Source organism: Mesocricetus auratus, unplaced genomic scaffold (genome assembly GCF_017639785.1).
Source record: "Mesocricetus auratus isolate SY011 unplaced genomic scaffold, BCM_Maur_2.0 Super-Scaffold_100003, whole genome shotgun sequence".
Taxonomy (NCBI): domain Eukaryota; kingdom Metazoa; phylum Chordata; class Mammalia; order Rodentia; family Cricetidae; genus Mesocricetus; species Mesocricetus auratus.
The window spans coordinates 25,133,750-25,145,733 of NW_024429188.1; the positions used below are offsets into that span (position 1 = coordinate 25,133,750).

Genomic DNA, 11,984 nt, shown 5'->3' on the forward strand with positions numbered 1-11,984 from the left:
TGATAAGTATGGATCTCTCTGCAGTCTTTTACATGCCAGCAACCAGTTATGCCAGCACCATTATTAAAGATGCTTTCTTTTTTCCATTACATAATTTTAGCTTCTTTGTCAAAAATCATGTGTTCATAGGTGTTTGGTTTAATATAATAACGGATCTTCAGTTGGATTTCCATTAGACTACCAGTCTATTTTTGTGACACAACCAAGCAGTTTTCATGACTATGGCTATATAATAGAGATTGAAGAAAGGGATGGTGATGCCCCCAGAGTTTCCTTATAGTCCAGGTTCGTATTAGCTATCCTGGGTCTTTGTTTTTTCATATGAAGTTGAGAATTGTTTTGTCAAGGTCTGTGAAGAATTGTTCTGGGATTTTGATGGGGAGTACATTGCTATTGGCAAGATAGCCAATTTTACTATGTTGATTCTACTATTCAAGAGCATATGAGATCTTTCCATTTTCTGGTATCTTCTTCAATTTCTTTCTTTAAAGTCTCAAAGTTCTTGTTATACAGGTCTTTAACCTATTTAGTTAGAGTTATCCCAAGATGTTTTATGTTGTTTGGGACTACTTTAAAGGGTGATGTTTCTCTGATTTCTTTCTCTACCTATTTATCATCTTTATGTACTAGGGATACTGATTTTTTTGAGTTAACCTTGTATCCTGTTCCTTTTTAGGGAGTTTATCAGCTGTTAGTGTTGCCTGGTATTGTTTTTGGGTCACTTATATAAACAATAATATCATCTGCAAATAGTGAAAGTTTGACTTCTTCCTTTCCAATTTGTATCCCCTTGATCTCCTTTTGTTGTCTTATTACTGTAGATAGAACTTGAAGAACAATATTGAAGACATATGGAGAGAGTGGACAGCCTTGTCTTGTTCATGATCTTAGAAGAATTGCATTAAGTTTCCCTCCATTTAGTTTAATGATGGCTGTTGGTTTGCTGTATATTGCTTTTATTATGTTGTGAGGCTCCAAATGACGCTGTAACGATAAGCGACACACTCACTGAAATTAAAACTAAGTATTTATTGTAGAAATTACTCACAAGATACCAAACAAGTAACCCAGATGAGCCAAGTAGTTTTCTGCTGCCGAAGCGGAAGCCGAACTCTGGGAAAAGAGACCAAGACTTCCTGTGTGCTGTCTTTTATGCCTTCCCCCGTAACGCCCCCTAGCCATGCCCAAAAGTGGGCCTGGCTAGTGATGTCGTTCACCGCCTACGTACGTATACGTCTTTACGTCCGGCCGTATACGTCTTTAGTCATGCCTAAAGTGGGTTTGGTTAGCGGTGTGGTAAACCGCCCTTTTATTACCTCATCTGTATTCACCTCTAGTAAGTCACATGGTTAATGGCGGCATACAGGCTTTCTCCTACAATGTTGTACCTGATTTCTCCAAGACCTTTATCATGAAGGGGTGTTGGAATTTGTCAAAGGCTTTTTGGGCATCTAATGAGATGATCGTGTGGTTTTTCTTTTGCAGTTTGTTTATATGGTGGATTACATTGACAGATTTTTGTATGTTGAACCATTCGTGAATCCCCCTGGGATGAAGCCTACTTGATCATGGTGGATGATTGTTCTGATGTGTTCTTGGATTTGATTTGCCAGTATATTATTGACTATTTTTGCATCAATGTTAATGAGGGATATTGATTTCCAGGTCTCTTTCTTAGTTGTGTCTTTGTGTGGTTTGGGTACCAAGGTAATTTTAGCCTCTTTAAAAGAGTTTGGCAGTGATTCCTCTGCTTCTAATGTGTGGACCACTTTTAGAAGTATTGGTATTAGCTCTTCTTTGAATTTCTGGTAGAATTCTGCAGTGAAGATATCTGGAGCTTTTGATGACTGCTTCTATTTCATTAGCAGTTATATTATATTTAAATTGCTTATCTATTCTTGATTTAATTATGGTAAGTGATATCTATCCAGAAAATTGTACATTTCTGGGGATTTTCGAATTTTGCGGAGTCCAGGTTTTCAACATCTGACCTAAAGATTCTCTGGAGTTCCTCAGTTTCCATTGTTATTTCCCACTTCTCAATTTTTATTTTGTTAATTTGTATGTTCTGTCTCTGCCTTTTTTTAGTTTGATTAAAGACTTGTCCATGTTGTTGATTTTCTCAAAGAACCAACTCTTTGTTTTATTTATTCTTTGTATTGTTTTATTTATTCTTATTTTAATGATTTCAGTCCTCAATTTAAGTATTTCCTTGTGTCTACTCCTCCAAGGTGAGTTTGATTCTTTTTGTTCTAGAGATTTCAGTTGTGCTGTTAATTCTTTAGTGTGACTATTCTCCAGTTTCTTCATGTGGGCAATTAGTGCTAAGAACTTTCCTATTAGCACTGCTTTCAAAGTATCCCATAAATTTGGGTATGTCCTGTCTTCATTCTCATTGAATTCTAGGAAGTCTTCAATTTCTTTTTTATTTCTTCTTTGATCCAGGAATGGTGCAATAGCACATTGTTCAATTTCCATGAGTTTGTAGGGTTTCTACAGTATGTGTTGTTGAATTTTAACTTAAAACATGGTGGTCTGATAGGATTCAAAGGGCTATTCTAATTTCTTGTAAATGTAGAGTTTTGCTATGTTGCCAAGTATGTGTTCAATTTTGTAGAATGTCCCATGTGGCACTGACAAGAAGGTATATTCTTTTGCATTTGGATGGAATCTTCTATAGATGTCTGTTAAACGCAATTGGCTCATAACTTCTGTTTCTTCCTTTGTTTCTTTGTGAAGTTTCTGACTGGTGGTCCTATCTAATGGTGAGAATGGGATGTTGCAGTCTCACACTATAAATGTGTGAGGTTTTATGTGTGATTTGAGGCTTAGTAATGTTTCTTTTAGAACTGTGGATGCCTTTGTATTTGGGGTATAGCTTTGAGATTTGTAGTCTAATGAATATGAAATTACCTTCCTCATTTCTTTCGATTGAATTTAATTTGAAAACTAATTTGTTGCATATTAGGATCGCTGCACCAGCTTGTTTCTTGGGACCATTTGATTGGAAAATCATTTCCCAACCATTAACTCTGAGGTACCATCTGCCTTTGAAGATGAGGTGTGCTTCTTGTATGCAGCAGAAGGATGGATTCTGTCTTCCTATCAATTCTATTAGCCTGTGTCTTTTTGTAGGCAATTTAAGAACATTAATATTGAGACATGGTGTCAGGAGTGGGGTTGTAAGGTAGACCAGTTACATGGTTTATATTATAATATTTGAAAAATTGTTCCAATTTACTGGAGACATATGCTGGAGCATTGTCAGTTTTTATTGTTTTAGGTATACCCATAACAGCCATCACCTCTAAGAGGTGTGTAATAACAGAATCAGCTTTTTCAGAGCTGAGGGCAGTAGCCAATTGAAAGCTTGAGAACGTGTCTATGGTATGGTGTACATATTTCATACTTCCAAATTCTGGGAAATGAAATACATCCATTTGCAAAAGTTCATTTCTGTGAATGCCTTTAAGATTACAACCTGCTGGTAATGGATTTTGTAGAATGATCAACTTGGGCAATTTCTTACTATTTCTTTGTCTTGTTGCCAGGTGATAGAAAAATCCTTCTTTAAACCTTTGCTGTTAACATGGTGTTTCTTATGAAATTCTGAAGCTTCCAACACATTACCTATTAATAAACGATCAATTTCATCATTGCCTTGTGCCAGAGGACCTGGCAGACCTGTATGGGATCTGATGTGTGTTATATATATAGGATGAGTCCTGTTTCTGATGGTTTTCTGTAATTGTAAAATCAATGAGGTTAATTCTGTACTATCAGGAACAAATTCTGCAGTCTAAATGTGCAAGACAACTCTCTCTACATACTGAGAATCCAGGACTATATTGAGAGGCTCTGTAAAGTCTTTAAGTACCATGAGAATGGCATATATCTCTGCCTATTGTACGGAGTTGTAAGGGCTTTGAAGTACTTTAATTATATTTCCTGATTTATACCCTGCCTTACCTGATTTGTTTGCATCCGTGTAGAAGGTAAGAACTCCAGAAATAGGAGTTTGCCTCACGATACTTGGAAGAATCCAAATTGTTTTATTTATGAATTTGATTCTCTCTGTTTTGGGATAATTATTACTAATAGTTCCCAAAAAGTCACTGCAAGCTATTTGCCAATACTCATTATCCTTCCATAAGGAGGAAATTTCCTCATTCATTAAAGGTACAATAATTTCAGCTGGGTCTTTCGCAGTCACTTGATGAAGCCTTAATGTACCTTTTAATATCAAATAGGAGATCTTTTCTATATATGTTTTCAATTTTTTATTCTGCTTATGTGGCAGAAATACCCATTCTAGTATGATGTCTTTTCTCTGCATTAATATTACTGAGGGGTATTCTCTAGATGGTAAAATAACCAGAATACAGTCCAGCTTTGCATCCACATGGTCCACATGTGCTTCTAATATTCTCTTTTCTATCCATTCTAATTATTTTTCAGCCTCAGCTGATAGTACTCATGGGCTGGTTCTGTCTTTATCTCCTTTTATAGCCATTTGCAGATGTTTTAAATCATGCCCTTCTACACCGATAATTATCTGTAATTGAGAGATTTCTCCTAATAGTTTTTGAAGATCATTAAGAGTCTGGTAATGATCTCTTCTGATCTGTTCTTTCTGCGGTCTAATTTTCTGAGTGTCTATTTTATAACCTAAATAGTTAATATATTCTCCTCTTTGTATATTTTCTGGGGAAATTTGTAATCCCCAGCGAGGCAAAGTTTCCTTTACTGCTTCAAACATCTTTTCCAAAGTATCCTTATTTGAATCAGACAGTAATATGTCATCCATATAATGGTATATTAACAAATGTGGAAAATTTTTACAAATTATTTCTAGAGATTTAAGCACAAAATATTGACACAAAGTTGAGCTATTTAACATACCTTGAGGTAGTACTTTCCACTGGAATCTCTATACTGGTCGGGACTTATATGTAGGTACTGTGAAGGAGAACTTTTTTCTGTCTGTTTTTTGTAACAGTATGGTGAAGAAGCAATCTTTTAAGTCTATAACTATAATTGGTCAATCCTTAGGTATTAGAGAAGGTAATGGCATCCCAGGTTGTAGAGATCACATAGGCTGAATTTCCTTGTTGATGACTCTAAGATCAGTAGCCATTCTCCACTTACCAGACTTCTTCTTGATAACAAAAACAGGTGAATTCCATGCACTAGTTGATTCCTAAATATGTCCAGCATCTAGCTGTTCCTGAACTAACTTCTCCAAAGCGTCTAACTTCTCAGATGTCATAGGCCATTGACCCAACCAGACAGGTTCATCTGTCAGCCATTTTAAGGGTAGAGCTTTTGGTTGCTCTGTAGGTTTGGCACTAGCATCCTGCTTCTGTACAGCCTGTACATTTGGCATCTGTTTTCTGTATGGCCTTACTGTATTCTTTCTACCACCAAGAGCTTGTCTATAATTCCTAGCTGATACAGGAGGAATGTTAATCTGCATATTGCATTGCTGCAATAGATCATGACCCCAGAGGTTTATACCAATATCTGCAACATATGGCTTTAACCTTCCTCTCTTTCCTTCTGTTTAACTTGGGATAGGGTTCCAATCCCTAAGAATTGAACGTTAACCTCTTTTAAAGGCCAAATTGGTGGCCAAGACATCTGATTAATTATGGTGACGTCATGTCTGGTGTCCAAAATGCCATTAATCACCATACTATTTACTTTAACTGGTAACTTGGGTCTATGATATTTTATAGAAGTTTGCCAAAATATACGTTTTGTCTTTCCTCCTGATATAATTGATTCATCTTTTGGAGCTAATGTATTATCCAGTACCGTATTATTTAAAATGGGCAGTGGATCTTCTAATTGTCCTTGGAGAGGCTGTGCTCCACTGTCACTGGGAATGACCGGATATTCATGCTTTTGGGGGCCTTCCTGAGGCTACTGTGTTTATGTTTCCCAGCTGTAAAGGTCTACCTTGTCTATCTGTAGTCGACCAGCATTCACTGCGTCAGTCTATGTTGACATCCAGCAAAAGCTGCCGGCTTGGTGATGTGGTCACTCCCACTTCCAGATGTACATACACACCTTTCAATTGTTAGCAGAGGTTCTTAAAAGAATCTTGCTGCTACCTTAAGTGAGCAGTGTGAGCCTCTGCTTAGAGCTGGTAAAACAGAGCCCACCTGAGAAAAATGCTGCTACCGAGAAGGCACGCTTCTCTCTGTTTTTTGTTTCTAAAATTCCTTTTAAGCTTTTGTCATTCTATGTGAAAATTCAATCCCACTCCTGACAACCATATGTAGAGTGTAGCCTTTTCCTTGCCAGTCTCTTGGGCCCTGCCACACTGTCTGAACCCCCAAATAACACACAGGACACTAAATTAATTATAAAGCTGTTGGCCACTTGCTTGGTTTCTTACTGGTTATCTCTGGCTTACGTATTTAAACATAATTGCTAATCTAAGTATTTCTCTTACCAGAGAAAAGGGACTGGACCTCTTATTCCTATGGCGAATACATCATGACTGCCTGTGTCTCTCTTTCCCAGAATCCTCCTCAACTCCTAGTCCCACCTATCTTTCTATTGGCCAACAGTGCTTTATTGACATATACACAGGACTTCCCCATCGCTCTCTCTACAGTTCCTTCTCGCCATTGCATTGTATTCACTTTTTACTTTCCTACTTCTGTGTTACTCCAAGATATATACTCATACCTAAAGATATAGATCTAGGAACCACAGCATACATCTATATACCTGACAGAGGTTTGATAAGTAGAATATACAAGATTCCATTAAAAAAGCGTCAAAAAATCCAAAAAACAAAAAGAACCAAGGCTGCCTTTGAAAAATCAGCCATAGATCTGAACAGAGAGTTGTTAAATACCAGGGGGAAAAGTGGCTAAGAAATATCTAAAAAAAATTCATCTATCATCCCAAGTAAAATAGCAAATAAAATGGGAAATACAAATCAACACAAATTTGATGTTTAATTTTATTCCAGTGAGAATGCCACAGAAAAACAGAAAAATGGACAACAAATGCTGGGATTGAAAACTGGCATAGCTACTATCAAAAAAAAAGTCAAGAACTCTCAAAACCTAAAAATAAAAGAATCTTCCCATCTATACCACTCCTTGAGATACATCCAAATGGCACAACATCATACTCCACAGAAACTTGCACAGCTGCATTTATTGTTATTGATTCATGAAAGCTAGGAACTGGAAACAACCTAAATGTCCTTTAACCAACAAATGGATAACTAAAATTATATGCATATACACTATGAAATGCTATACAGTTGTAAAGAAAACTGAAATCATGAAGTTTTCAGGTAAATACATACAACTAGAGAATATCTTATTGAACCTGGTCACAACTTCCTCCTGCTCACCCTCTCTGGAATCTCCTGGACTGGGAATTGTAGCAATCTCAACTTGCCCCCAGAGGACCAAGCTACCAGGATCCTGCTGAGAAAACCTACCTATACCCCCACTGGGCCCAGAAGGCAGAGTTCAGGGTGCAGAGGGCAGAGGGAGTATCTGAGTGTAAGACCCATCCATTAGTGAATTGGATCTGATTTCATCCCCCGGAAGAGAACTTTGGACCCATACTCACCAGGAAAGGAAGAGACCCCACCTATACCCACTGAAAGAAGGAATGGGAAGACTACAATACAAGAACAAATTCAACAACAGAAAAAACAATATGAAACAACCAGATTTGAGGAACTCTACACCACCAAGATCTGAACATCACAACACAGATAAAACAGAAGAAAATGACCTAAAAAAACAACTTCATGAAGATGATAGATACCCTAAAAGAAGAAATGAGAAAATCTTTTAACGAAATGGAAGAAAAACAAACCAAAAAAATGCAAGAAATGGGGGAAAAACAAACCAAATGATGCAAGAAATGGAAGAAAAGACAAACCAAAAAATGAAAGAGAGGAAAAGACAAAGCAAAAATTGCAAGAACAAACAGTGCATGGATTGAAAGTTGAAATAGAGACAATAAAAAAGCACAGTCTGAAGAAATGCTGGAAATAGAAAAGCCAGTCAAATAGTCAGATACTACAGACGCAAGCATAAACAACAGAATACAAGAGATGGAAGAGAGAATCTCAGGTGTTGAAGATATACTAGGGAAAATAGATTCATCATCCAAAGAAAATCTTTAGTCCAACAAATCCCTAACCAAAAATATCCAGGAAATTTGCGACACCATAAAAAGACCAAATCTGTGCTCACTTCGGCAGCACATATACTAAAATTGGAACGATACAGAGAAGATTAGCATGGCCCCTGTGCAAGGATGACATGCAAATTCGTGAAGCGTTCCATATTTTTTCTCCATGGAAACACTGAAAGCCAGAAGGTCCTGGATAGATATTCTACCTACACTAAGAGACCATGGATGCCAGCCCAGACTGCTATACCCAGCAAAGCTCTCAATCACTATAGACGGAGAAAACAAGATATTCCATGACAAAACTAGATTCAAGCAATATGTGTCCACTAACCCAGCCCTACAGAAAATTTTGGAAGAAAAACTCCAACCCAAGGAAGCTAACTACAACCAGAAAAACATAAGCATTAGAGAATCCCTCTCTACCAACAGCCAAAAGAACAAAGGGGTGAAATTCCACACATAATTCCACCAACAACAACCATCGCAAATCGAAGAAGGATGAGCAATCATTGGTCATTAATATCCCTCAATATTAATGGCCTTAACTCACCCATAAAAAGACACAGACTAGCAGATTGGATTCGAAGACAGAACCCTTCCTTCTGCTGCATACAAGAAACACACCTCACCCTTAAAGACAGGCATCACCTGAGAGTTAAAGGTTGGGAAAAAATTTTTCAATCGAATGGACCCAAGAAACAAGCAGGGGTAGCAATCCTAATATCTAACAAACTAGACTTTAAAATAAAATCAATCAAAAGAGATGAAGGAGGTCATTACATACTCATCACAGGTGAAACACACCAAGATGAAGTGTCTATCCTGAACATCTATGCCCCAAATACAAAGGCATCCACATTTGTTAAAGAAACATTATTAGAACTTAAATCTCATCTAAAGCCCCACACAGTTATAGTGGGAGATTTCAACACACCACTCTCACCACTAGACAAGAATACCAGACAGAAACTCAACAAAGAAGCAAAGGGTCTAATAGAAGTAATGACCCAACTGGGATTAACAGATATCTATAGAACATTTCATCCACATAAAAAAGAATATACCTTCTTCTCACCACCACATGGAACCTTCTCAAAAATCGACCACATACTTGGCAACATATCAAACCTCAGCAGCTACAAAAAAATTGGAATAACTCCATGCATCTTATCAGACCACCATGCTTTAAAATTAGAATTCAACAACAACACAAATTGCAGAAAACCTACAAACTCATGGAAATTGAATAATGCTCAACTGCACCATCCCTGGGTCAAAGAGGAAATAAAAAAGAAATTAAAGACTTCCTCGAATTCAATGAGAATGAAGACACAACATATCCTAACCTATGGGACACTTTGAAAGCAGTGCTACGGGGAAGTTCATAGCGCTAAGTGCTCACATGAAGAAACAGGAGAACAGTTATACCAGAGAATTAACATCACAGCTGAAAGCTCTAGAACACAAAGAAGCACACTCCCCAGGAGGAGTAGACGCCAGGAAATAATCAAATTGAGGGCTGAAATCAATAAAGTAGAAACCAGGAAAACAATACAAAGAATCAATGCAACGAAGAGTTGGTTCTTTGAGAAAATCAACAAGATAGACAAATCTTTGTCCAAACTTACCAAACAGCAGAGAGTGAACACGCAAATTAACAAAATTAGAAATGAAAAGGGGGACATAACAACAGACTCTGAGGAAATCCAGAGAATCATTAGGTCATACTTTGAAAACCTGTACTCCACAAAATTCGAAAATTTAAAGGAAATGGATGACTTCCTGGACAGCTATCAATTGCCAAAACTAAATCAAGAACAGACAAGCAATTTAAATAGACCTATAGCCCCTATGGAAATAGAAGCTGTCATCAAAAGTCTCCCAACCAAAAAAAGCCCAGGTCCAGATGGCCTCAGTGCAGAATTCTACCAGAAATTCAAAGAACAGCTTATACCAATTCTTCTCAAAGTGTTCCACACAATAGAAGCAGAAGGGTCTTTGCCAAACTCTTTCTATGAGGCTTCAATAACCTTGATCCCCAAGCCACACAAAGATACAACTAAGAAAGAGAACTTCAGACCAATATCCCTCATGAACATTGATGCAAAAATACTCAATAAAATACTGGCAAATCGGATCCAAGAACACATCAAAACAATCATTCACCACGAACAAGTAGGTTTCATCCCAGGGATGCAGGGATGGTTCAACATACGAAAATCCATCAACGTAATCCACCATATAAACAAGCTGAAAAACAAAAATCACATGATCATCTCACTAGATGCTGAAAAAGCCTTTGACAAAATCCAACACCCCTTCATGATAAAGGTCTTGGAGAGATCTGGGATAACAGGGACATACTTAAACATAATAAAAGCTATATACAGTAAACCAACAGCCAACATCAAACTAAATGGACAGAACCTCAACGCAATTCCTCTAAAATCAGGAACAAAACAAGGCTGTCCACTCTCTCCATACCTTTTCAACATGGTACTTGAAGTTCTAGCTATTGCCATACGACAACAAAGGGGGATCAAAGGGATACAAATTGGGAAGGAAGAGGTCAAACTTTCACTGTTTGAAGACGATATGATAGTTTACATCAATGACCCAAAGAACTCTACCAGGGAACTCTTACAGCTGATTAACACCTTCAGCAATGTGGCAGGCTACAAGATCAACTCAAGAAAATCAGTAGCCCTACTATATACAGATGATAAAAGGGCTGAAAGAGAAATCAGAGAAACATCACCCTTTACAAATGCCACAAACAACATAAAAGACCTGGGGGTAACGCTAACCAAACAAGTGAAAGACCTGTATCATAAGAACTTTGAATCTTTAAAGAAAGAAATTAAAGAAGCCCTCAGAAAATGGAAAGATCTCCCATGCTCTTGGATAGGTAGGATCAATGTAGTAAAAATGGCAATCCTGCCAAAAGCAATCTACAGATTCAATGCAATCCCCATTAAAATCCCAGCACAATTCTTCACACACCTTGAAAGAACAATAATCAATTTGTATGGAAAAACAAAAGACCCAGGATAGCCAAAACAACACTGTTCAACAAGGCAACGTCCGGAGACATCACCATCCCGGACTTCAAGCTCTATTATAGAGCTATAGTCCTGAAAACAGCTTGGTATTGGCACAAAAATAGACAGGTAGACCAATGGAATCGAATTGAAAATCCGGGTATTAACCCACACACGTACGAACATCTGATCTTTGACAAAGAAGCTAAAAATATACAATGGAATAAAGAAAGCATCTTCAACAAATGGTGCTGGCATAATTGGAGACTGGCATGTAAAAGAATGCAGATCGATCCATGTTTATCGCCATGCACAAAACTTAAGTCCAAATGGATCAAAGACCTCAACATAAATCCAGCCACACTGAACCTCTTAGAATAGAAAGTGGGTGGTACCCTTGAGAGAATTGGTACAGGAGACAGCTTCCTGAACATAACACCAGTAGCACAGACAGTGAGATCAACAATTAATAAATGGGACCTACTGAAACTGAGAAGCTTCTGTAAGGCAAAGGACACAGTCAGCAAGACAAAAAGGCAGCCCACAGAATGGGAAAAAATATTCACTAATCCCACATCTGACAGAGGGTTGATCTCCAAAATTTACAAAGAACTCAAGAAGCAAGTCTCCAAAACAACAAAGGACCCTATTAAAAAGTGGGCTGCAGAACTAAATAGAGAGTTTTCAATAGAGGAGTCTAAAATGGCTGAGAGGCACTTGAGAAAGTGCTCAACATCCTTAGCCATCCGGGAAATGCAAATC

General features: G+C 37.7%; 1 non-coding gene across 1 annotated transcript; it reads left to right on the plus strand.

Moving 5' to 3' along the window:
- Nucleotides 1-8,232: 8,232 nt before the first annotated feature.
- Nucleotides 8,233-8,339, plus strand: LOC121140138. Its single transcript, XR_005876957.1, has one exon. It is a non-coding gene; the product is annotated as a U6 spliceosomal RNA (small nuclear RNA).
- The last annotated feature ends 3,645 nt before the right edge of the window (nt 8,340-11,984 follow it).